This window comes from Anopheles maculipalpis, chromosome 2RL (assembly GCF_943734695.1).
Source record: "Anopheles maculipalpis chromosome 2RL, idAnoMacuDA_375_x, whole genome shotgun sequence".
Taxonomy (NCBI): domain Eukaryota; kingdom Metazoa; phylum Arthropoda; class Insecta; order Diptera; family Culicidae; genus Anopheles; species Anopheles maculipalpis.
The window spans coordinates 41,231,104-41,257,725 of NC_064871.1; the positions used below are offsets into that span (position 1 = coordinate 41,231,104).

General features: G+C 43.6%; 2 protein-coding genes and 1 pseudogene across 4 annotated transcripts in view; 2 read left to right on the forward strand and 1 right to left on the reverse strand.

The window, feature by feature from the left end:
• LOC126559291 (probable prefoldin subunit 5) overlaps window positions 1-26,622 on the forward strand; it is a 195,836-nt gene that overhangs the window by 102,483 nt on the left and 66,731 nt on the right. The window lies entirely within an intron of this gene.
• Window positions 1-26,622, reverse strand: part of LOC126557368 (proteoglycan Cow) — a 90,785-nt gene that overhangs the window by 32,276 nt on the left and 31,887 nt on the right. The gene's annotated exons all lie outside the window — the stretch shown is intronic.
• LOC126559261 (uncharacterized) lies at window positions 23,263-23,760 on the forward strand (annotated as a pseudogene).

Consider the following 26,622-nt stretch of genomic DNA (forward strand, 5'->3'; position numbering starts at 1 on the left):
CGAGCACCTGGGGTAGAATTTTGCCTGCACATTCGCCCATAGGGAGTAATCTAGTGGGTTCACATCTGTGCTAGACCAGGAGGACTAACATTTTTTGACCCAAAAAGCCATGTTATTCTTCAACCACTCTGGAACATCCTTAAGCTTCTGCGACGAAATAAATCTATTGGTGCGTGAATTTGACGTAGAATCGATAGTGAAAAGTTTCTCATCAGAGAACACGACGATCGGTTGCTTCTTCTTGACCATGTTCAACATAATCTTCGATCGTTCAAGCCGTAAAGCATTGATCCGGTTCGTTTTTAGGTGGCGTTTTGTTCGTGCGTTATACTTTGAAGTCAAATCAAATTTGCATTAAAGTTTTGGAGATATTGGCTTCCTTTGCCCACGCACTACGGTTCGCTTCAAGTTTTTGTTTCACGGATCTAATCACCCTTGAAGCTCGAAGCCTCCAATATCGACTATTCGAGAAAATAAGGATTGTACCAACAAGAACCAACAAAACAGTAGGAAAACCCTCAAATTGATTAATTCTTTGATGTATGCTACGAAACTGTTGAAACATCATCAAAAAAGGAATGATAAAATCAGTCGCGAGCAACTGTGAAAGAAATCAATGCGCTAACAGTGTAAATAATTACACTGTAATAATTAGTATTTTAACAGATAATTTATCAAATTTCATCAAAGCCCCCGTACGGAAAACCGTTGGCACATAAACTTTACCGATTGATACCGGACCAGCAGCTACCGAAGCTTCTTTATTCAATATGATCCTATCGTTTATCTCGAACCTTCGCCGGCTGGTAATTCACATGGACAGGGAATTAAAAATTAATATCCAATTGATTTATGGTAACGGGGAAAATAATGATGACCATTAATAGCATGCTGCTGTCAGGAACACGGTGGGTGGTGGTGCACTTATTGAAATTATACGAATATACTGAATGGAAATTAATCATAATTGTTATTGAATTGTACCATCCCCGAGGGTAAATGTCAGTCGGTGGTAAAATGTTGCAAAACGAAATCAAAATCAGGCACAAGCAGTAAGACACAGCGATGCTCCTGTAAAGTTTGCTTCTGATGATTGAAGTTTGCACAAGGTGGCACCGTTTTGTATCACATGTTGGATATGCGTAATGAAATGAGAATATTAAGCAAACGGATCGGAATGGGGCTGAGTAACATTCCCTCAAAAGGCAAACGGCGCACAAACTATAGAACAGCTGCGAACGATAATTAGTGCAGTAGAAGTAGCGCAGCGTAGCAGAAACGATTCGTCAGATGATGGATTAATATCTGAGTGAGTTTAATAATAGCCATAAAGGGATCGATAATATAGGTTCTAAGGGTTGAATCGGTTAAAAAAGGGAAAACGGAGTTTATATATTCAGGAAGCCAAAGTACTTTTCTCTTAGGATTTTATTAAAATTATGGTAATATAGTTTTGTCTTATTTATTTGGCTTTTTGAACGGAAATTCTTCCTTCTCATGCTCTACAATTAAAACAATAGAGCATTGCTTCCGAAAGAATTTAAATTCTGCTTTTGTTACAATTATTTCAACATTTGCACTTAACTAAAATCGAGCTAAAAACCTCCAGCGGCACGGTCCGAAAAATAAATACAAGTTATATCGAGTAGCCAAACCAACCTTGGACAGAGTCATGATTCCGCATCTCCGTCATTCGGTATAACGTCTTGCTTTCGTTCGCTTCACGCCTGTCGGTGGCTTATTTGCCCTGCGACGATAATTTATGAGTGTCTCTTAATTTCCCCTTTGACCCTTCGAGTCATAAATCATCACCGTGCCCGTGGTATTCGTGGAGCTTCATGCTTTAAAAGTGGATTGGTTCTAAGGATCGATAACTAACCAAAACCAGCAGTGTTTGTTGCGTGGCGAAGTGAATCTTTATAGAGTGAAGTGAAAATACCACAACGATTGAAATTCGAATTTGTATGCTTTATTATGTCAGTGTTTGAAAGCTTAACTTTTTACATTACATGCGAAAATGTACAAAAGGTTAAACAAGGCAATTAATTTTGTAAATAAACAGCCAATTATAAATTGGTCTTAATTTTAATCATTTTCATTAAAAAAGCAACCTCAAAAAATACGCCTTTAAACACAACACAAGTAATAAAAGAAACAAATTTCGTCCTCCTTTCGACAAATGAAAAAATTTGTCCTCCAAATTCGATCGTTAGTTTGAGCTAAACCACCCGCCAACGAGGTTTAATCGTTTTGGCCGTTGAAAGCTTTGCTGTGCCGCCGGTGCGTTGGCGTGCTTTATGAAGATAAATGATTAAACGCCCTCAAAAACCGTACGTCAGGGGCCAGTCGTCAGCCGGCCAACAGTGGCAAGCATAATGACAAAGCGAGTAACAGCCAGCACACGACGGTGAAGAGATTAAATAAATTGGGCAATGGAGTAGGACGAGCGTAGGCCAATTGCGAAGGATGTTTTGGTCTTTTCTCTTCTTGCCATTCGCTTTTTTATGTTGAGCACAAAGATTATCCAGTGACGTTATTTTTTAGACCATTTAAAATGTTATCACGGATTACAGCGCCCAAAGCCGGGTGGCTTAGAGGCGCAACTGGCTTTTGATGTACGAGAATGAGCTTCCATTGACAAAAGTAATTACTGGCAAATCTTCTACTGTTTGCGGTTGGTTCGAAGTTGCGAAGAATTTTTTTAAAAGGTAAAATTTTACAGCTTAAAGTAAAATATATATGTTCAGAGGTATGAAGCAGTGTGCCAGCTACAGCCACACCAATAAATGGTACCTTTAGTCGAAAACTTCTCCCATATACCGTACAGGGACATCAGCACTTGGAAGACGAAACGAAGCCAGCACTACATCAGCTAAATGGAGCATGATAATGGTTGTGCATGATTATTGTCTCATCGGTTTAGTTCTGGCTGATGGTTCTTTGCCACCGATTTCCGGCCACTTGTCATCACCGCCACTTGACGGTGCCTGTGTTGACACATGCTACAGGGTAAGGGTGTGCCGCCGCGGTACCAGAAGCTGCGGTCGGTGCTGTTACAAATACAAACCCATTAGCAAAATGGTGTTACGGACAGGACAGGCAGCAGACAGCAGTATTGTTACGCTCATGCCAGGCATCGCACGGCGGTTGAGAAGGTGAACCTACCCCGGGAGGAACCCGGCCGCAAATGGTAACTTCATTAGGGACACACGGGTTCTTAGTGGTACGGCGGCGTTCTGTTTATCTTCAATTATATCGAGCACGAGCATTCCATCGTGCTCTAGCCTCGTTCTGCACACATGCATCCCGCTGTCTAATCCAATTGCAATATGGCTTACGGCGAGCGTGCTGGTGCCGCTTGATCGTTTAATGCAATTAAAGTAAATTTCCTTTCCCGTGCAACTGGAGCACTGGAGTCGAAGGATACATATTTACCGTACCACTAGACCGTTGTTGCCCGGGGAAGTAGTACACAAGCTACTCATTTTTATCATCCATTTTGTCATTCGAATAATGTGGTTGAGACAGATAAACATTGGACCATACTGACGACGAAGGTACAGTCTGTGATGGGTGGGGGATACTCCTCCTGTGCCAATTTGTTCAACCTTGTACACTATTGAATGTTGCATCGATCGCATCTCGTACGATCCTTCTGCTCGATGTGAAAGCAATACGTCACAGAGTTGATAGTCGCACGTTTGAATACACCTACACTGTTAAAAAACGAGCGGCTTCTTTTGCCTCTTCAGTGTACTGAGCTTTCTTTATTGCCAAGCTCTTTGGATACAATAGAGAGAAAGAAAGAAAGAGCCAAAAAATTAGTCCGCTGTTCGCGCGCGCTAATATTAATTTTCCTAACTTTATCCGCTCGTGATACGTTTTCGAATGATCGATCGTTCCCTAACTGATCCCGGGGCAGGCTCGTCCTGCCCTTTTCTGATCCTTCTTATTTCTTCTATTCTTCTTCTTGTCTCCTAACTGACAGGGCGTTGAGAACCTTATAAAGTTTCCAACACCTACACTGATACACCTTTGCTGGAAATGATGCAAACGAGAGACACTCAAAATGTAGCAGAAAAAAAACCGGATGCAACACTAGCGACAATGCTCTCGACCGTGTTTCGGCATTGCAGATTTTTACTAGGAACTACATGAATGCGGGTACCTTTTGCTACCACGATAGGTTGGGTTCGAGTTGGTTTTGTGTTTCGGTGGGTAACAACATCCTTTTTTTTTGCTCTTTGGCAATACTGTCCTAACAACCGTCCTTTCTGAGTTGCGTGGATAAATGCTACGTATACTAGAAAAAGAAAAAAAAAACGTTGAAAATATATCTATATCATTGTTACGGTAGAATGTGCCCCGCACCATGTTTTTTTTCATTTCGGATTCAACTCACTTTCACTGAGCCTGGTGATACGGTCCCTGCTGTCATTCGTGGTTCATAGGTAAAGTGGAATCAGATGTGTCATGGTGGATAAAAGAGTTTCCCGTTTAAGCCGTTTAACTGTACGACGGTTAGCAGGTGGATTGTGAGCTAAACAAAAAAATGTCATACAACAACGATAGGATAGCAATTGAAACAACTTGATCGAGTGTTGCCAAAGAGCTATCGTCCAATCGTATCATGGCCAGGTGCACTCCAAAAGAGTGAATGTAAATAGCTCTGAACTCTACTTCGAATGCTATCCCTATGCTGGGATGTTGCGTATGTTACAAGTGCTACTCGAGGTGTAACTTTAAATCGGTACTTTTTAATTTAAAGGCAAACATTCATAGTGTAATCTTCTTACTGTATCTAAACGAATAGACCGATTTTATTTAGGATTGGTTAAACGAGTGGCTAAATAAATCAAACCATAACTATTTGAGCGGTTTTCTAGGAAATAGATAACGTACTTACACAGTTATCGGGAGCTAAAACCGCTTCGTGGTCTAGGCAGTGCAGATTTTGCGTTTCAAAGTTTACAGATTTGAATTTAAAATAGAATTGGATCAATTAGAGAATTCTTTACATTTGGATTAGCAACTGAACATGGAAAGTAGTAGTCTCTTCGACCAAGCGCCAAAGATCCCACTTGATCATTCTAATTATCTAATGGACGGTTCCGCCTCAGACAGGTATGGATAGTCCATCTTTTGCAGAATATTTTTCACCATGCAGCTCGATGCTGTTCTGAGAAGCTGGTACGGCTGTTGAGGGCCACTGTGTACGAGGTGCAGTACAAGGTGAGAGTGTGCTGTCGTGATCGTTCGAATAGCATCGGGTCTGTTGCATGGGAATAGGCCCTCCTGTTTGCTGTTGAAGGGCTTCGACAACCGTGGCACGATATACTCGTAATCTCTCTAAATCCTTGGCTTCGCGACTGATGGCGTTGCACACGACTAAAACGCGAGGCCAATAGAATTGGTTTGAGGATCGATGCGACGAAGACAAAATTCCTGCTTGCCGGAGGCTCTAACCGTGATAGAGCCCGACTCGGAAGCAGAGTATCAGTTGAAGGCGATGATCTTGAGCTGGTAGAGGAGTTCTGCTACCTTGGTACGATCGTAACTTCGGAAAACAAAGTAAGCAGCGTAATTCGAAGGCGCATTATTCAGGGGAATCGTGCCTACTAAGGACTCCACAAACTCCTGCTATCCAGAAGACTTCAGCAACACACTGATACGTCCGGTAGTTCTCTACGGGTACGAGCCTTGGACTATGCTGATGGAGGACACCAATGCACTCGCCAATTTTGAACAGCGGGTGCTAAGGATTATGTTTGGCGATGTGTACAAGTAGGGCGTGTGGTGAAGGAGAATGAACCATGAGCTAGCTGAGTTGTTTGGCTGATATCCTGACACTATCAGGATATCAGCCATACGTACGCTACCTGTCAAAGCAGGTAGCATACGTTGGCTAAGGCATTTGATGAGGCTGTAGGACTCATTTCCCACCTGGAATGTGCTCTTCAGTGATCCGTTCGGCACGAGGCGTAGAGGAGCACAACGAGCCCCCGTTGACTGGATGGAAGTAGAGTCAAACCTGTCAAACGGAGATCGGATGCAGCTGTGGATGGAGGACTGCAGCCCATGACCGAGTTTCCTGGAAACGGATTGGTGACCTGGCCATGTCTACACGACTTGCTTAATCCTGTGAAGGCCAAGAAGAAGTAGTAGAAGAAGATCGACGGTGTGATCCTTGAATCATAGTATTGTAAACGAACGATAAAATGATTAAGCAAAAATACATAGACTTTTCTCATCAGAGACAACAACATTGTCGACCGACTGAAACCTACCCCGTATAAGCCGTTTTTGTATAATTCCACCTTTTTTGCTCAGATACGATAGTCGTAATTCGAATCAATTTGTCTATGCATAGCAGTATAAAAAACATGATCAAAAGTTCGAAGGATAACTAGGACATCAATTAATCGTGGTACCTTGGAACAATTTGATAGACATGATCGTTACAATTGTACAGAACAGTTGTAATTTTGCTGTTAAAACCAAACATACATATCATACCACGTGAAAATAAGTTAATTGCAGTTTATCACCATCACGGTTTGCCGAAGTGTCCAACATTAATGGGCACAATTAAAAAGTAAATTGCAGTACGGATAAACAAAGAAAGGTTCATAAATATCTGCATATCTCGTAACATGAACGCATACATTCATTTATGGAAAAGAGTAATTTAAAGTCACTTGTTTTCTTTATATTTCCTGTTTGCATCTGCTCCACGTCGCTCCACGTTCCAAACATTCGCCCAAAAACAAACAAATGCGTGTAAATTGCTGGCTCATTGGATGATGGAATGTAAAATTGAAAGGACAAAGTTATTAAAATTCTGCCACACAGAATTGGATCCGCTACCAGGATGCTACTACCACTTGAGCCGGTCAGTGAAATGAGTCACCGTGTGATAATTTTTACTTTTATTAAGATTTTTTTTAAATTTTGCATGCCCTGTTTTTGATACTACTGTGTCAAGTCCAAGGTACACTTAGGTTGACAAGGTTAATAAGGCCGGTGTGGGGTGTGTGGGAAGCGTGAATAAAATTTAAATTTTATAATTATTCCTATCCATTGCATACTTTTTTGTGACCCTTTGTACCGTTGTGGACTCGTTTTGGGACTCGTTCGACCAAATTTTCATTACTTTATTACGAGGCTCGGTGCACAAATTTAGTCCCAACGACGATTGACGTAGCATAGGGGTAAGTAAAAGAGGGGAAAAAACAAAGAACCACCACCCAGTGAAAAAAAAAATACTTGGCGTCCCACGATCCGATGGAAGGAATCCGCTTTAGCAAGCATTGAGTACGGTAGAAGCCCCGGAAGCTTAATGTTTGCCGGATATTTGGCAAAATTGCCTGTGAAGCGGTTTCAGCGTTGATGTTGCAGATCACATTTTTTTTTTTTTGGTTTTCATTATTCCGCTCTTCCGCTTCTCTTGCCAACTTGTCTACCGCCGAACCGTTGGAAGATAAAAAGGTAATGTGAAACCTCATTTAAAACCCCATCATGAGGCTTCAAGAAAAATAGGGGAAAAAAGCGCCGCAAGAAGACGGGATAAGGCACGGTTCCGTACGGCCACGACACGACGGCAGCAAGCACCATCAAAGAGCACGAAAAATGCGGAAGGATCAACCCACGTGCTGCTGCTTCTTTAAACACCACCCAAACGATGGTAGTGAAATAAAACTTTACGATGCACACGCCATAGATTAAGTGAAAGTTTCGCTCTTCTCGGTGCACTGGTCGGTGCCACAAGCCTCGCAACAGTACTCTAGCCAGCATTTCGAATCGATTCTCGTACGACGACAGTGTTCGATCGTAACGCCCAACCGATCGGCAGAGACGTGTGCCCGAACCCGTCGCCTCGCGCTACTTTACGGTCAATCGAGCGCTTGTGACTGTAAAATAAACTTACAAGCTAAACCGAAATGGATTAGCGTACGCTCCGCTTCGTCCGCTTTTTGTGCTTAAGCTGGCGTGGGTTTGAAGAGAGAGAAAAAAAAAAATGATACGCCGAAAAAATGTAAATGACAGTGAAGGAATTGAACGAAATTGCGCTCGGTTCAGTGGGGCATTAATGGCATTCTCCCCAGCTGGGTGTACCGTCGTCATGCCGAAGGGGTACGCCAGCTGCCAACGTATATTTCGTAAGCTCGGTTCGTGACAAGGATTGTGCGTGTGCAGGGAAAGGACGGCAAGGACAGCATCTTTCCGGTCTTTAAACCACCGGTACCATCGAAGGTCACATGAGGCGCGCCGTTCGTTGGTGATCGTTTCGCCTTCGGGCATACCACGTGCGGTGAGGACCGAAATTCATAAACATGCCCATATACATTTATTGTTATTTACACTCACACTTGTACAGGTCACTCACTGGGAGGGTTGGAAAAGCAGAGCGGAAATCTTTATGATCTTGAAAGGGTTAGATAGTTTGTCAGCAAAATATAAAGTTACATACATTTTTGAGTATATCAATAATTGTTACGACAAGATGAACTTTACGAGATTACATTATTTTCGAAAGATTGAAGTATAAATATAAGATGACATGAACTTTGCAGTAATTCTCGTTAGTAATCGTCGTACGCCAGATGATAGGATAAATAACGCAATTTGCTTGGAAAATATCATACCAAAACATAACCCGTTGTAACCACTGTTTGATTGATCATCGATCAATAACTAGAAAGCTAATATTTACCACTCATACTAGCTTCTTCAAGAGTAATCTCGTGTACATAATGGTACTAGCAAGGGCACACGACAGCAAACAACGAATTGCCATCCTTTCCTATGAATTCCCCAGACCGCCAAGCCAATTCCGGACAGCATTCGTTCGGCAGATTATGATAATTCGTGTGGCAAAATTGAAAGCCAAAAAGCGACGAGTTAAAGGCAGAAGAAAAACAAAAATAATGCCCACAAGCTGAATCGAGAGTGGATGCGTGCATGTAGATGAGGACATTTTGTTTGCTTTATTTGCTTGCTCTGGTACAAACATGGCGGAGGGCCCCATTCCTTACATCACACACACGCGCTGGTGACCTTTATGATCGGGAACCACACTACGGGTGATTGGAAAGGAGGAGGATCACGTGAGTGTATGTGTGCATGGTTTTGAATGCGAATGGTTATTTTCCGATGTAGCATCATCATTTTTTCATCAGCTAGCTTTAGGTGGGGTGCCACGAAATAAGAATGAACCACCGCTGGATGACGCACGCATTTTGGAAGGGAACAGGCGAGCGAGCGATAACATTGGCGGTGGTAATCTCCGTCAAGATATTGCCTCTCTATCCAGGGATAGAGTCTCGAGCGTAAGGATGGATTTGCTTCCCAAAACAAAGCAAAAAAAAAAAAAGAAGATCGAAACAGCTTCTTTATCCACACTCGGATTACACAATATTTAGTGTTTGAGGCTATGGTGTGTACATCGCTACTCGATATTCTGCAGCAGATGGTGCCCCATCGCTACAAGGGATGGGCCCCTTTTTTTTGCTGGGGTGTGAGAGTTTCTTGGAGGGATGATCTTTTTTTTTTTCACAGTGAAACAGTGCTTTCCACAGGGGGAAAAAACTTTCTTGTCGTCCCTGAGGACCTACAAGTAAGTTTTATTTTTACCTATAATAATGGATGAATGGTACGGACAAAAGCAACCATCTACCCATACAGCCATCCCAAGGAACAGTACATAGTGTGTGTTGAGGATTAAAGTTGGTCAAAAAACCACTTTTCCTCGAAATATGACACACCAAGCGTGACATGAGCGTGGGGTGTAACAAATGTGATGACAAATGTAATCATGGTTTACGCTTATTGTGTCAGAAACAATAGATTATATTGTGTAGAAGTGTACCGCTCGCAGTTCAATGCAAAGTTGGTGTGTTAAGCAGAAGAAAAAGGATCATTAATAGAAATGTTGCGTCGTGGTTCGAAATGATGATGCTATTTCGATAAATGGTAAAAAATAATGGCTTCTTGGATATGAAGAATGGGAAAGATTGTTGTAAGGAAAGTAGCATTAATCATACTAGTGCTTGATCAACCAGAATAGATTAGGATTAATTGCGATCGTTGTTTGTGCTTACAATGGAGCTTTCATCGGTTTAAATATTCGTATTCGAAAGACTGTCGAATAAACCATTTTATGGTGGTTAAAAAAACACGTTCCAAAATTAAGGCAGCTAATAAACCTGTTTATGGATCATCCTGTGAAGAAGGCACTGGTTTCCGTGTTTTTGTGGCAGCCATGTAGTGTTTACATTGCAGAGCTGGCCGCAATCTTGTACTATTGAGGACAGCAACAAGACCTTTGGATCAGTTCTTAATCTTTACAGATAGCCTTAGTTCTAATGGAGCGCTGACATCTCCGAAGGCTGTTAAGAGTCAAGATTTCCTCACCATACACATTTTTTTTTGTGACAGATTCACTGACCAAAACAGGCCACTGATGAAACCCCAAGAAGGTGTTTTTACGAGTTTTAAGTTCCTTCGTTTTCCATGTTTTTCGGAGCATGCGGGCGAAGGATTCCATTTTCTCAATCTCACTGCAAGTCTCCCTGCGCCCTTAGTTCGATGAGCGCTCTGTAGACCGGGCATTCATCCGAACGATATCTCATTTTGCATTGAACAATCATCTATAGCGTATAGCTCTGGCTTCGACATAAACACGTGGATGTGGTTAAGGATTCCTCGATGTAGATCACCTTTTGTGATCTTCGCCAGAGACAACGGTCTTGTCCTATGATTCCACGTTCCCATTACAGTGTTTCTTAGGTAATAGAGCAGGTGTCTCCGCGTTTGGAAGAGTGGGCGATTTTAAATTGAACAATAATAAGACGTAGCTTGTTCGGATTGTTCTCTCAAAATGGAAATGGATCTTAAAACCTGGAGATACATGTTCTGGGACCTGGGAAACACTATATTCTTCTAATCCTTTTTCGTTTTCCACCATTCCTTTTTTTTGTTTTTTTGTTGTCTATGTCTTAAGTGTTTTTTGAAGTGCCACGGGTGATCCGAAGACAAGGCAACAGCACTCGGAGGCGATTTCAACACTGCTGTAAAAGCAGGATAGGCGATTTCCTTAGCACAGTGTTCTCCAAATCAGTCCAGCCTTGACACAACTCAATCTTGCATTTGATGCAGACTAGGCAGAGCTAGAACTGTCACTGATGAGCTGTCGTGGGAATACTGTACGCAAGGAAATAAATGTGTGTACTGTTCTAACAATTTTTTGTTTTGTTACATTGCCAAAACGAAAACAATCAAGACATCATCTTAGATAAACCGGAATCAATCAACAATTACATTAAAGCCACAACAATAGTACCGAACCGGACCAACTGATCAACAATAACGAATTATCCACCCATCCACAACCGAGTACGCCCGAGATAAGGCAAAGAATCAGGAGGAAATGGCTTATCATTATGACTATACAATTTTGTCATCACAAGCGATGTTGACAATAATAAGAATAAGATAAAGCAAAATACTAAATAATACTAGCCAAATCGAATGCAAATCTGTTTTTATGCACCGTTTATGGTTTCAACAATATTTCCACGCTTCAAAGACAGCGTAAAACAAGGTGCGAATATCGTTAACAGTATTAAAGTTCAACTGTCACACTATCAAACAATAAATAACGAATTTAATTGATTTAGCTCCCAGCGGACCAATCCATCATTTATTCATAGTTCATTATTTTTTACAAAACATTCACTTTTATGGGCTTTGTTTTCGTTTGATGAGTTTTTCAAAAATGGAATTTAAAAAAAATCGTAAAAAAGGAAGAAAAAACCTCCCTTTTTTCCGTCGATCAATATGGTCAACAGCAGCATCATCGAGCACCATCGAGGACCGAAAACCGGGCAGCGTTGGTGTGGTGATGTTGTCATTAAAAATCATTATCAAGCATATGCTGGTGCTGCAGCCGCGGTGAGGCTTTTTTTTCTTCTCCCAAACAACCCACGGAAGTGTGCAATACTAGTGAAAGTGGAAAAAAACGTGCAATTTATTGCTGAGCAGAGAAATTTCCGCAAATGGCCATCATAATGCATGTGCATGGCTGTGTACTTCTTTTTTTCGTTACCATCACACATTCCCGAATTTATGCAGTCCGGGGATTACTTTTTTGCTGTGTATTTGTGTATGTGTGTGTGTGTGTGTGTGTGTGTGTGTGTGTGTGTGTGTGTGTGTGTGTGTGTGTGTGTGTGTGTGTGTGTGTGTGTGTGTGTGTGTGTGTTAAAAGTTATATTCAAGCACTTAGCTCTGCGGTTAAGCTTCTGTGTGTGTGTGTGTGTGTGTGAGTGCTTGTTGCAGTGGATGGAAATGTGGTTTGTAAAGATCGTTTGGCTGGACATTTTGAGCGCGTAGCGCGCGTTTAATCGAGATGAAATTATAACAAGCAGTTGCAGTTGCAGTTGGTGCAGTGCAGTGGGAAATGCCAATATGTCACCAACGAGCTTTTCAGGCGGTTTTCAGTCTAGCGCTAGTGCACGTGTTCACTAGAGGTCATGTTAAATTGCAATTTTCCACGGGAATCCCGGGGCACTTCCCGGGGCACACAGCGCCACTACAACAACTAGTTGCTAACCTGTAGCCGCTACCGTCGCCGGGAGCTAACCACATGTTGGCGTGGCTAGAGCAAATCACAAATAAGCTCTACCCATGGTTGGGTTTCCGGAAGTTGCATACTGCATACTGCCTCGCCGTCATTCTTTTTCTCGGAAGTGGAATACGTGTAGCTTTCCATTAGTCGGGCGCGTTCAAGCGCCATTTCCTTTACTGCTGTTCGCGACTATTACCTCGTACACTAAGCTGCACCCTCTTGCATTACCAGAGCTTTGTGTCGTTTTTTCCCCACCCCCAAGGTTTAGTATGGGATTATGGCATTGTTTGTTTTGTACGGGTGGCACTAGCAATTCAACAAAGTGTCAGAAACAACAGGCTATGGTACGAAAGGGTACTGGCAAAGAAATGTAAATCAACTGAACCCTTTCCCCGCGCTTAGGAATGAGTGAGAAAAGTTCTAAATAATTTAATGTGCAAAAGAAGTCCGAGAGTTGGGCTCGATTCAAACGACTAGCTACGCACACATCGGTGACGTTCTGTTACGGTAAAGATTAATTAATTAAGTGCCCGTTCGTACCTGTTGTGTGGCAGCAAGGACTGTACGGATGTACTGAGGAAATGTGCGATGGATCGTACGTTAGGCTGAATGCTTCCTAGTGCTTTCTACCGTCCAATAAATGTTGACTCCACCATTGACAATGAAAATTCGACCTCAGCATCCTCAACTCAGCTACAACAACCTTCCACTGGAACTATCTGACCACAAACCTAATCCGAATTGCGATAGTAAAAACGACAAACACGTAATCTGCTTTGTGAGCGTTGTAATTTAAAATGTGTGGTTATTGGTTTTAACAAATTCGAGGTAAAGATTTTTCATTTGCTCTACACATGAAAGGAAATATACTTCGAAAAACAGTTGGTTCACAATGCCGTTTTCGAGGAATGTGAGATATAGTAGGTTATTGTTCGAAATTCACACACGTCATAAATGCACAGAACAGAATACTGACACAGGGACTCACTCCCGACAAAAGCTCGAAATTCTAGTCGCACAATACGAGTTGATGTGTCTCGATTGGCAGTGTTATTTTGCTGCCAATTCGCGGAAAATGTATGGGAAGCTTAACCAGGAGCATTAGGACAATCGGTTCCATCCTGGCGCAGTGGATCTTGTTGCAGAGAACTTGTTGGGTGGATCTTGTTGGAGGTTTTTTTTGTATCGTATGTACTTCAGGCGAGAATTAGAGAAAGAGAACGAGATACGATACAGAGAGACGTGAGATCCCCAGACTAAATCTACTTCATCTTTTCTGCTTGCTTTTTGCAAATCGCACACCGGCTGGCTGCCAGTCGACAAAATCCAATTAAATTTCATGCCAACATTCAAAACAAAAGCGCAACAGCGAACTACCACCGCCTCGCACCAAAATTTTTGGGGACAATCCCAACCACCCTGAAAGAAAGTCTGGCGGGTGTTTTCCGGGTCGTTGGAGGAAGGCAAGGCGTAATCAAATTACGGCTGTGCTTTCGCACATTTTCAGAACTTCCGGTTCTCGTCGGACCTGCAACCTGTGTGCTAATCTGCGGGTGCCCGTAAAATATAATATTCATGATGATGATGTGGGTTTTCCCCTCTGCCCAAACGGCACCCGAGGAGACACAAAACATGGAGCTGCTCCCAAAATTTCAATTGCTGTTTTGCCTTTTTTCCTCCTACGACGGTGAGTGGTGTACGGAGCGCGTTTGCTGCATGTCACAATTGCAGCGAGGACACACGGACGATTACGCACACACCCCTCGTGGGCAATACGTAAACCTTTCGGCTGTCATAGGGTCTCAATTTGGTATTGAGTGCTGCAAAACGATTTAATAACGCAGTACGTGGTGCAGAATTGTTGTCCAGGGCAGTACAACAAAAAAAAAGCACTGGGAGCAAAAGGCAGAAACAGTAGATCAAACAATGCAAATAGCAAAGACACTTTTCGCAGACATCCGTTCTGAACATCCGTGTTGTTGGTTGAATACTCAAGCAAACAAACTTCTTTTTGCGGTGCAAGTTTTCCCGTTTTGCAAAAAAACAATGCGAAACAAAACCGCTCAAGTGCAGCAGCAGCCAAGACACAAAAGACCAGACGCAGGGCAGCTGCCGTTGGTGCAACAGTGCAAACATCACAAGTATTTTATTCGAAACGATTTGGCACCGTCATGACAATAACCTGACAAAACATCGTCGTCGTCGTCGTTGTCGGTTATTTTCCAGCGCCGGAATGATGCACACAACTTTCAAGATTATTGTTTTTTATTGCACCATTCTCACACTCGCCGGTTTTCAATTCGAATGGAGGAAAAATCATGCTCATGGCGTAGGGTTAAGCAAAAAATGGGAACAGGACTCTGCCAAAGGAGAACGCTTTATGCAACGTTTGTGACGCGAAAATAAAGAAATATAAAGATGCAACAAAATGGTGCTCATTGTTGCGTTTTAGCGGGTTTGCTTTGGGAAGTGGGAAAGGTGGTATAACTTCTAGCGATGATTTTTGTTCCACTTGCAAGAAGCTTTAGGTCAGCCGTTTGCCAGAGGGTTTATTTTTGTGAGATTACATTACGGGTGGTTTGTTTTGCATTTTTTTATGAAGATTCTTAGTCAAGTCGGTGCCAAAATCTGCACCAGCACGAGCAGTAGATTAACAGCCGTTTGTTGATGCGTGGAAAATGGTAATACGTGAATCGGTAGCCACTGTTTCGTTCACTTATAATCGTTGACACTCTACTCCTTCCCGGTGAGATCGACGAACAGACAGCGTCTGCCGTGAAGCTTCTGCGGACACTGGCAGGTTTATCCCTTTTGCAGTGGATATTTCCTAAGCGGGAATGGTTTTGCGGCCCTGTCGTGGAGAGCCTTGTAATCTAGCATCCTGTGAAAGGCGGAATGAAGGCCTTTGGCCCAACGGATATCGGAGCTTTTCAGTATAAAATCAAAAGTGTTGAGCTATCTTCCCTTTCCACAACCCGAATGCTGATTCGTATAAGGATCCTCGTAACATGGGCTCCGTATTAGGAGCTTCGCAGTAGTAGCTTTGTAGTATTAGTAGGAGTATTAGTTATTGTTTAAGGATAATTTGTTTATTTGTTTATTTAAATAACACTCGATATACTGATCAGCACGCTAGCCAAACGTGTTCCGAGGCTCCAAGACTTAGAACATTGCTCGAGACCGGAGCAACCTGGCTAGCACTTATAGGTCCACCGACGGGAGGAGCGTCGGACAATCAACGGAACCGTTGAGGATTTCAACAATGAGGGCAAGACTGGCCCGTCGATTTCGTTCCTCAAGCTGCGGCATTCCGAGCAGTAGACATCTGGATATATGTTTCAGGCTACGGTCCGCAGGGCAAAGCGTGTAGCTCTCGAGCCACGCCAACGATCGGGTCGAGGTAGGATCACCACCACACTGTGCTCGCATACTCCATCAGCGATCGAACCAGGGAGCAGTATAGCGAATTGATAGCAATTAGCTACGTCATGATCGAGTGGAGCATTGAAAGCCAGCCTTGTATCAATAAGCACGTCTTTGACACCAGCTTTGACCATCACTATCAAAAGCGAGGTGCTTTAATGGGTCCCGCAATTGGGCCCCCATCGATCAGATCCGCCAGAATGACCAACAACCAATTATTTTGAGGTTTCATCCCGTGGCCCTTTTCGATCCGGGGACCACATATGACCGCTCAGTCCGCTTATAGGAAGATTCGCCTCTGACTCTCCCTTCCTTCCGGTCAACACTTTTGATTTTGATGATGATTGATCCATTCCACCTCGATACCCATTCCACTAAGGGTCTTCAAACAGCTTGATTCGCCACTACAATTCGCCTAAATATATATGAAATGATAAGACTAGAAACAAAACGAAACGAAGTTTTTGTTGCTAAAGCCTTTGAAAAATGTGTAACATAAACAAAAAGAACAAAAACACACGAAAACACAAATGTCATCCGTAACGTAATGTGCGCCAAAAAAAAAAACAGCCCCGGTGTAGCTAACGCTAGCGTACGGTGAAATGTACAACGGTGTCACAATGTTGTTGCACGAGTTCCGTTTCGACGGGTAGCCAACTTTGACCGGAAAAGCTGCAATTACGAAGCCGAATATATGTTACACACACACACATGGTAGTATCTGCTGCCAAGGCAAAAGGCACGTACGGTACGTAACATTGGATGGTTGATTTTTTCGACAAACACACCCAGTGACACGTTCGAGCACCTATCGGTGAGGTTTCCTTTACGCAGCTTCTGCTATGTTTTCTTAAAAAAAAAAAAACACTACCCATCCCGTGACTTTAGCTCGCTTAAAAAGAGGTTGTGTAACAATAGCAGAGGTACATCTAGGAGCAACATAAATGTTTACTGTTTGTCGAGCATTGTTTGCCGTTATTGTAAAGATAAAAATATCAGCTGAAGGAAGGAAAGGTGAGCTGATGTGTATTGTAATGTTAGACCACACAAGAGGCGTTCTAAATGCAATACACATTCGCTTTTTGTTCGTAAATGTTATAATGTTCTTGGAAACTTACTTCAAAATACATTGATTTTTTTAATCCCAAAATTACTGCAACAAACTGCTCTAATCCAGACTCATCATTGTAGAAAAGGAAAAATTGACCATAGGAAATAAAACATTACGTTATTGTTCTAAGCCCCCTGTGTACATGCTGTAAAACTGCTGACGTTAGTCAATGATGACCACGGTGACATTTGGCCAGTTGCTCCGGTAATGGTGATGGACAGTAATTACAACACTGCACATACACACACACACACATAAGACTGTCCTAATTCCACACAGCAACTCGGCTGAAAACCGCACGATGAGGCCATTTTTGACCATGCGAGCTCGGCACTGCGTACCGAGCAATGGCACAGAAGTCCGGTAACGGTGTGTTACCAAAAATTTTGCTTATACAGCACCCGTCGACAAACCGGTACAGACTCTATCCTGACGCTAGAGCCATCTCGTCCGTTGCCATGTGCGTTATTGCCCGAATAGCTGTTGCTGCGGAACGAATCATACGTACCATACCATTGTCGTGGTTTTAGAATGGGAGGCCGGTCATCCGGCATCCGGCGTGCGCAATGTTGCCAGGTGGTGACCCACGAAGCGATGCACCATCCCATCTCAGGTGGAGAGTTTTGCGAAATTCGATGACCTGGCTCGAATAGCCGAACCTCTGCTCATAATTAAAGTCGCCGCAAGCCCAGCGAACACGCTCGTCAGAAACATACAACACCGTTGCTGTAGTGAATGTAGCGCACACCACCGGCGAACGCTACACAATTGCTGACACTGTGGAATGCGTCACCAATGCACCAGCATGCATCAAAATCCGGATGAATGACGGCACATGGTGCCGCACACAAAGGGGGACATCGAATTGAAAGGCAAACCGCCAGTGGTTGTCCTAGGCTGGTATGCAAGGAAGAGGTCCCATAACCACTGCAGGAGGAAACCGAGGGAACCTTTATTATCATAATCAATTTATTATACATTAGCCAGGGATGAGGCTGCGAAGCTTTGAAATGCCTCAATAACTGGACGCATCACACCAAAACCCGTTTGAAAAGGGCATTTTGCAAAGTCTAGCACAGGATGAAGCCACCCGGTATGTCCTAGTATAGAAATACTTCCTGCCGTAGTGATCAGGTGCAGGTAGTTGGCTATAGGTGGGCGGATCAGTGCAATTAGTAAAGTGAGGTTAAGTGCGATTACTACTGCGTACCGATTCCTACCGATGTTGCTCTAACGTAGCATTTCATCACGGTAAGAACCCTAACACCCCACATTTGACAAGTGCTGCAATTTCTAGTGAACGCACCACACACTGGGACATTTTAAGACGATTTGAACCCACTATAAATGTCAAACGAAGGTAAGTGTACAAAACTGTGCTGGCAGGATGAAGGGGGCAGGTCCGCATAGCTTAGTTCAAAGGATATATGAAACACTCGCCCCTTGCTGCAGTACAGGAAGGTCACACGGCTTCGATCTAGCATATCAAGGCATTGTATGGAATGCATCGCATCGATAAAGCACCACCGATGAAACAGATGTTCGCTATAATCTGATAATGAATAATAAATCATTCATATGAGCTACTGAAATGGCTCAGGCGGCTTTTGCTGTTAGTTGTGTCGAAGCAAGATGCGAGATAATGCACAAAATAATCCTTCGCCGAGTTCATTCCCGTTCTCCGTTGAAATGAAATCGTGTGATACCGATTACATGCAGATTCGATCGTTATTAGCCGACCAAAGAGATGATTTAGATTAATTAAGTCAAAGTCTCATCTATGAATTCTGCTACATCTGCTCTCATTCTGGGCGTGTATGAATAATTTCCATGCAAGCACTCACCCTTTACCTTAAGAGCATAGTAAATCACACAGAAAAGGGTTTGAATATTAATCAAATTTATTTTTCGCTGCTTTAAATCCAAGGAAATATTTATGATTGATGCGATTCCAGTTGAAGTTTATATTGAATTTATATTCATCTTATATTATGTGATAGAATTTGTTCAACACAAGCGGTGTGAACAATACGACACTGGACCGTCATAATTAATTATAAATAAAAAATAAATAATTATATTATGTGAAGTGGAAAATAATTTAAAATTTAATGTCATGTGAAACAATGTGAATTATGCGCACTAGCGCAAGAAGCGCACATTTTGTTGTAAAATAATACAACAAAATGTTATTTGTATTTTTTATTATGATTACTACGATCAAATGCCTCAGATTTTCATACGGTCCGGAACCTAACGGCATCCCGGCAACTGTAATCGAAGGATGTGTTTCTTCGATTTTTGGAGACTGCTGGCCAAAATCTTCCGCGAAACGCAACACTCCAGAATTTTTCCCTCCGCGTGGAAAGTCTCCTGGCTGATACTCCTCTACAAGAAGGGTTGCAAATCTGATACAGTTAATTACCAGGCCAAATCACATCACTTTGCGCCTGGCTCCAATCGCTCTTACTCGGTAAGTATAGGCGAAATTCTTTAGAGCACCGTACTGGCGTCTTCTCGCATGCCGCAAGGATGCTACCTTGGGTAACTGCTGTTCAATATCTACATCAATGACATCTCAACGATTCTACCAGCTAACAACCATCTATTTTACACTGACGATGCACAACTGTATCGTACGATTCGTTGTCCTGAAGATCACGCTATTCTCCAGGATTCACTCGTGCTGTTTAATTCCTGGTGCAAACGTAACGCGTTAGCACTCAGTGAGGCGCAGTGCATCGTTGTAACGATCAACCGATCGTGCTATCCGTCTCTTTACACCTATAATGTTGACGAACATGCTCTTACACCCCAGCAGCACGACACGACTCCAGGCCGACCCAGCACGACTCCAGGCTATCCTTCAAGGACCAGATCGAACACATTGTCACGTTAGTTAGCATTAGTCGACTATCTTAATCGTCTTGTTAGTTTGGTCACTAATCTAACCTGTAAGCTCCGTGACCCCTACTGGCCTACTGCCTCCCAGCCTCTCGCACGGCTTGAGTCCATTTAGCGTAAGTTTGTTCGCTTTGCTCTGTTTTCACGGGACTATCACCTTGACTACAGGGCCAGGTGCCCGCTGCTTGGGCTCCAGTCCCTGGAGGAAAGAGTTCTGACCGCCAGGCGTTCGTTCGGGGTGGAGCTGCTAAATGGCCACATTGAACGTCCCGTGCTACTCTCGGCTGTCAATCTGTACGCGCCTGCCCGTGCTTCACGAGTGCGGTCTTTGCTCGCTGTGGATGATCAATTCCTTCGTATGTGCCGTGACTTTTGTGCTGTTTGAGATACGTTCAAACCTGACATGTCTAACTTAGTGTTTGTGAACAATATAAATGTTCTGTATTATTTTCAACACGCTCCGTCGGCCGCTTGTGGTCCGTCGGTCAATGAACCAAATTAGGAAATTATGAAATTAATTTTATGTTACTTTAAAGTCTTCTCAAAGTTAAAGTCTTTTCATATCGCAAGAAAATGTGAGCATATTTTTAACCTAACTCAAATCAAAACTCAACAAAAAATACGCATAAAAAAAGCCAGTGGATTTCCTCCAAAGTACCGACATTCAACAGGACTACTGACAATTAATTTTAGAAGATTACCAGCCTAAAATTTCACACATCCACAAACACACGCTCAACAACGAAAAACCACCAACAAAAAGCTAGGATGAGCAAAAACGCAACATCAATTACAGAAGCTAATTCCACGCAGCCTTTACTGGGAAGGGTATTCACGCATGAAAAAGCTTTCGCCGCGTGTTCGCCTGCACGCGTGTGTTACGCAATTTAAGCTCAGCAATAATTCACGCTCGTTTGACAGAAATAACAATATTAATAATATTAATAATCCACCAGTCAGTGCTCGAGTGTCGTTGGGATAAAAATTATTATAAAAAAAACACACACACAAAATGAAATAAATAAAAACAAACGAATGCAAACTGAAAGGGGACAGCGGACACAGCAAGACACAAAAAAGCTCTTCTGAAGCGTCGATTAGCACACATACGCATACAAACACACGTACTGAAAGTGGGTTCCGTTGGTGGAAACATATTTTATGCTCGTAGCGGAGTTGTGCCACCAGTCTGCCGCGCCGGTTGGAAAGGCATAGCATAAGTTATGATGTTAAAGCAAAACAGCATCCACGCGTGTTTGCTGATGTGAAACCAGCGCCAATTTTCGTCCCCATTTTTCATCCTAACTGCAAAGAAAAAAAAACACGAACGGATTTGCTACATTTGCATTCGTACGCGTCGATTATGCCGCGACTCACAGGCAGGTGTGAATTTGCTAGTGCTATTTTGGATAATTAACCGCACGCAGCGGAACGAATGCAACACCGACCCACCCACGGGTTTGGCCGAACAGGAGGGTAGGCTGAGCGATAGCAAATGCATCAAACATCAAAGCGCGTCGGAAATGCGTTAAGTGTACCCCAAACAGGGCTTGTGTATGTGGGACAGATAATTGCCGTTCGGAATTTTGCTTTTTTTTCGCATTATTGCTGGTGTCGAAAGCCGATTGCCGAGTGCAAAACTTGCTCACCACCGCTCCCATTCGTTCGGTACACGTACTGGTGGTCAGGACAGATGGTAGCATATTTGCACAAATTATGCTCAATCCGGGTGGTAAATAAATACTGCGCCGCGGGACAAAATATTTGCAAATTTGAATCGCAGCGAATTGCTCCATTTTGGGGGGGGTGGGGGGGGGGCGATGGGAACGAGTGATCGGATTATGCAAAGGCAGATCCTGTAGCTAGAGCCGGTGGACACTTGAATTCGATGGATTGCGAACACTCGACGGGCGACGAACGGCAAACGGAAGAAGTTTATAATTAATTAACGAACGGTTGCATTTTCACGTACAGACACAGCACCAGATAACTGGAATCCCGCGTGCACTGGTTCATGTATACCCTTCCCAAATGGAGGAAAAAGTGTTTTGCTTTTGTTTCGAAAAAATAAAAAAGACTGCAGCAAACGCAGGAGCTTATTTCGTGAGTGAATCACTGTCTCTGCGGGACAGTTTGTTAAAATGAAAACAACCCCCAAAAAAAAAGGCAATCAATAAAGCTTCGTGATCGATTTTGTAGCCATGCTCGAGCTAAAGCAAGCGTGGTTTATCTTTCCTATCGCCATAATTCAATTATGGCTCGTCGCAAAAGGTCAGAGACTTTTGCGAAACTGTGGTGCGCTACAGCCCGGAGACAAAGCTAAGCCCTTCGTTGCGATACGAGCGTGGCGTAATTTATGGCTGGTGACGGTAGAAGTGGACTTGTTGCACTTGCAGAGTTTCGTAGGGTGTTTTTATGAGTTGTTTGCATGCCAACAATGATCATTGAACAAGATAATTGCAAACGGTGTGTATTCATGTATTTTTTTACACGTAACGAGTGATGTAAAAGTATTACTAAAGAAATTAATTAATGTTATAGTTAAATATTATAAGCTGATCGAACAAAGATCCGGTGAGTAATCGTCCAAGACCTCATCTAGTTGGGATAAGAAGCAGCACGTTAAACAACTTAAAAGTTGAGATAGGTACCTGATTGTTAACAGATCATCTGTGGCGGATTTAACGTTGGGCGGAAGGGAGTTGCCGCCCAGGGCAACAGCTGCCTCGTAACAGGGCAGCTCCGTGTTGGGAGCATCACATTAGTAGCTTCTTAGCGGAGAATCGTAATCGAGGACCCTGATGTTGGTGTTGAGGACTCCGGCCATTTTTAACGGCAACATGTCCTCACAGAACCTACAAACATTTGATTATTGAAGGTGATAGACGCCGTCGCGTATCATGAATGCCTTGACCGCTCTGATGCCGAACAAGTGTGGCCCCAAAAGCAGCACAAGGAGAGCCCTGGTTAACACTTCTACAGAGAGACATTCATCACACCACCTTTCAGAGGACGCATCGCACAGGAGTCCTGCGAGTAACCAGCGCCTTCCAGACGGTTTCCTACGATGCAGCATGCGTGGTCGAAAGTACTATCCCGCTATTCCTCCTCCTAGAGGAGGATATCCGCTGCCATGACGATAAGGTAGCGAGGGGATGTCCTGGACCACGAAATACGAAAGCGTCGCAGAGAGGAGACCATGGAACGCTGGCAACAACAGTGGACAGCCGGAGCGGAGCAGCAGGGATGAAGACGAGGAGACTTATCCCGGACATTATGTCCTGGGTAAATCGTAAGCACGGAGAAATTGATTTTTATCCCTCTTAACACTTTACAGAGCATAGGTTTCTCCGGAGCTACCTCATCGAGAAAGGCCTTCTACGACGGCTCGCCAAACTGCCCGGTGTGTGAACACGACGTGGAAGATGTCGACCACATAATGTTCCACTGTCCAAGGTTTGCTCGGACTCAACAAGAGATGCAGCAGCAGAGCCACACTCGCTTGACGATAGACATTTTGACGGCGGAAATGTGTGTCAACCGCGACACATGGGAAGCAGTCTGTACTGCCGCTCGGACCATCTTCAGAAACCTCCAAGTGAGGTGGAATGAGGAAAGTCCACCAACGGTAAGACGGAGGCGACATTAACGACGGCGGAACACGGAACGAACAAGGCAGCAACACCTGCCGCCGTAACCGCCCACAAAGGACCACAACGACAAAGGAAGCAGCAGCGACGAATAACCAGAGCAGCAGCAGGAGCTTAGACCCAATCGGGAGTAATGGCTACGGACGGGCGGATCTGAGCAGCAGCAGCGGAAAGGAAGACACGAAGCAGCAGCAACAACTGAGACAACAAGAACGAATGACGCAGCAGCCGCGCGTCAACTGGATGAGTGCATCGCACAAACGATCCTGCATGGAGTACTACGCACATCAGCGCATCGGCAGGTTTCAGATCAGGTCGAGGAGTGGTTTAGTTGGGTCGCATTGGCAGCCGGGTCCGCTTAACGGGCCCAGCGTCACGATGAATCCCACATACCCCATCTTGAGCGTTTGTATGTAGCCGCAGGCCACTTTACGAGATGAGGACCTTTTGAAGGTTACCTCCCCGTTAACAACAAAAAAAAAGGATGATAGGCGCCGATATTCATTCCGCCAAGGGTCTCCAAAAAGCTTTATCCGTCATTCGCCGGTCATAGTGAAACCTTCTCCACTGAAAATAAGTGTCACAATGGATCTTAAAGAACTATTGATGAGCCTCAGTACTCTCGTATACCTCTGGATATGGTTTCTATTTAAAATTGATGAAATCCTTTTGGCTGCGTTCAAGTGATAGATGCTCAGAAGAAGCGTTGTTTCAAGTAGCCTGTATGAGAGTAGAGACACCAATTGTTTTCGTACTATTAAAAGTTGCGACCTCCTGGGAGTTCCGTAGAGGAAACAAAGTTACAATTGAAGGTGTAAAACTGTAAAGTGAGGACAGATGGTGACTTAAAGGGATGGTGAAGCTTTATAATGAGGACATAATTAATTTGTGAGCCTATTTTCAAAATAAAAGGGCTCGCTCATAGCCCTCAGTTTGTAGAAGCGTGTTCTCAATGAAGAACTACTCAGAAGGATTTTTAGTCATGTGTCTGTGTAATTACTATGGAAGATACGCGAATATGATGATCTCATTATTGTGCAGCGAATACGGCTCGTCAGGTTCAGGAGTTTTTGTGATAAAAATGATTTAAGATCACCCATCAGACGAACATTCTTTTATGCCCTTATTGAAAGAGCAAATCTAGGGAAAAACGATTCAGATATTGAAGTATGTTGTCATTCTAGCTAGTTAAATATAACAAAATATTTTCAATTCAAATTTAATTTTAAAGGTCTTTTAAGTACATATTCCAAGCGAGCAGTAACTTTACTCCAATATAATGTATAAATAACATGAAACATCCATTTTTCGATGCTTTCCATTGACATGAAACCAGAAACATGATAAGAAACATTCAGCTCACAAACCTTCCAAATGATTGAACAATGTTACTCCGTTCCCAACGTTGCCCTTCGATTTATTTTAACTTCCCATTACCAAAAGTGCTCCACACCCCACAATCACTTATGGAGAAAAAAGCGGCCAACAAAAAACAAAATTCCCATCCATGCCATAACCGTGACAGAAGCTACAGGTGAACCGGAAAGCGCCGAATCCAACGCAAACATGTACACGGCGCGAACATTTTACGAACCGAGGAGCCATTTTCATTTAGAATGTCATTTTGTCAAGCTTTTTTATTCGTGCCTACACAAACACAGGCACACACATCGTCACGCATGGGTTCGCCCACGACATTCTTGAAGGAGGAAACCATTCCGTTTTATCATGAATTAGAAACGAGACGGCACTGTCACTAAGACCTACGTTGGATCATCCTGGGAAATGGGAAGGCAACACAGGCAACAGATCGCATGTTGGACAACGGACGCTAAAGTAAGCGTATGTGATTTTTATGCCCCGAGGGCAACGATTAGGAGCTCCGGCTGTTGCTCCGATCGTCGGATGGGAGGGGATGGGAGCCCGGAGAGCCCATTTTCTATAGATAGTAGCTTATGCCATGTGTATGTGTGTGTGCGGCAGCCTTTCGGTAACAGACGCACCGAATGCAAGATTTCGCAACCGTAAGCTCCACCAGGGACGTGATAAAAAATTAATAACCTTACAGAGAAAATCCATTTTCACGCGATATTAACCGGTTGGTTGGGATTGAAGCGGGCCAGTGCCGCCTGCATACGACAGCATCTCGTTTCGGAATCGAAATCCAGGGTTCAATTCGTCGCAGCACAAGCAAAAGGGGTAACCCAGGGGTGTAAAGGGAGGCAGGAAACGAACAGGGGAACAGGTACATGAATTGATTTTCCATTCCAGTCGAAGAAGCAAACGATGGTGTACGATGCGAAGGTGCGTTACGTTCATCGCCACCTGTGACGAATGGATTTCCATTTAGGTGCTTTTGGGGACACAAAGAAAGATGGCTACACCGCACACCGTGGTCTGCTGGCAAAAGTGTTATTCTGGGGAGTATTTTTTTTTTCACGTGTGTGTGTGTCATTCCCGCGCAGTTGCCGGGGACATAACAAAAAAAGCTACCTCCATGCTTCCCGAGCAGATATATTGGATGCCGCAAGGCCGGTTTCCGGTGATGTACCACCGTTACTACTTTGGAGGGAGAAATACGGAAGCCTCGGTACGGCAGGAAGCCTAAAATGTGAGGACGGTCAGGGCAATCGTTATTTCGCAAACCTATTTCCAGCGACCGAATCGCAATTTGCCGATGGCGGCATGTGCTTCAGCGAACGATGCTATTTCGACATCCCTTCCCCGCCCCAGAAAGCCATCTGTTTTGTCGATTTATTTTCGTGTCCTCGGTGCTGTCGGTGTAAAAAAGGGGTCGAAGTCGTTACCGAGCATCGCAAACTGGTGAAGCATCCTGGAAGCGTCTCGATAGCTTTTTTTTTTGTTTTTGTGTATGTGTTTGTATACGTGTGTGCGTGTACTTCATTTCT